The sequence below is a fragment of the Micropterus dolomieu genome, linkage group LG12, assembly GCF_021292245.1.
Source record: "Micropterus dolomieu isolate WLL.071019.BEF.003 ecotype Adirondacks linkage group LG12, ASM2129224v1, whole genome shotgun sequence".
NCBI classification, from domain to species: domain Eukaryota; kingdom Metazoa; phylum Chordata; class Actinopteri; order Centrarchiformes; family Centrarchidae; genus Micropterus; species Micropterus dolomieu.
The window spans coordinates 35,677,602-35,678,557 of record NC_060161.1 but is presented as its reverse complement, the minus strand read 5'-3'; the positions used below and the strand labels follow the sequence as shown (position 1 = coordinate 35,678,557).

General features: G+C 54.9%; 1 protein-coding gene across 1 annotated transcript in view; it reads right to left on the bottom strand.

Moving 5' to 3' along the window:
* atp1b2a (ATPase Na+/K+ transporting subunit beta 2a) overlaps positions 1 to 956 on the bottom strand; it is a 20,356-nt gene that overhangs the window by 18,505 nt on the left and 895 nt on the right. The gene's annotated exons all lie outside the window — the stretch shown is intronic.

Below are 956 nucleotides of genomic sequence, written 5' to 3'. Positions count from 1 at the left end.
GACAGAGAGAGAGAGAGCCTGACGGAGACAGAGAGAGAGAGAGAGGGGTAGAGAGAGCCTGACAGAGACAGAGAGAGAGAGCCTGACGGAGACAGAGAGAGAGAGCCTGACGGAGACAGAGAGGGAGAGAGCCTGACGGAGACAGAGAGAGAGAGAGAGAGGGGTAGAGAGAGCCTGACAGAGACAGAGAGAGAGAGCCTGACGGAGACAGAGAGAGAGAGAGCCTGACGGAGAGAGAGAGAGAGGTAGAGAGACCCTGACAGAGACAGAGAGAGAGAGAGAGAGAGAGGGGTAGAGAGAGCCTGACGGAGACAGAGAGAGAGAGAGAGGTAGAGAGACCCTGACAGACAGAGAGAGAGAGAGAGGTAGAGAGACCCTGACAGAGACAGAGAGAGACAGAGAGGTAGAGAGACCCTGACATAGACAGAGAGAGAGGTAGAGAGACCCTGCCAGACAGAGAGAGAGAGAGAGGTAGAGAGACCCTGACAGAGACAGAGAGAGAGAGAGGTAGAGAGAGCCTGACGTATACAGAGAGAGAGGGAGAGAGAGAGGTAGAGAGACCCTGACGGAGACACAGAGAGAGAGAGAGGTAGAGAGACCCTGACAGACACACAGAGAGAGAGAGGTAGAGAGACCCTGACGGAGAGAGAGAGAGAGGGGTAGAGAGACCCTGACAGAGAGAGAGAGAGAGAGGTAGAGAGAGACCCTGACGGAGACAGAGAGAGAGGGGTAGAGAGACCCTGACAGACAGAGAGAGAGAGGTAGAGAGACCCTGATGGAGAGAGAGAGAGAGAGGTAGAGAGAGACCCTGACGGAGACAGAGAGAGAGAGAGAGAGAGAGGGGTAGAGAGAGCCTGACGGAGACAGAGAGAGAGAGAGAGGTAGAGAGACCCTGACAGACAGAGAGAGAGAGAGAGGTAGAGAGACCCTGACAGAGACAGAGAGAGACAGAGAGG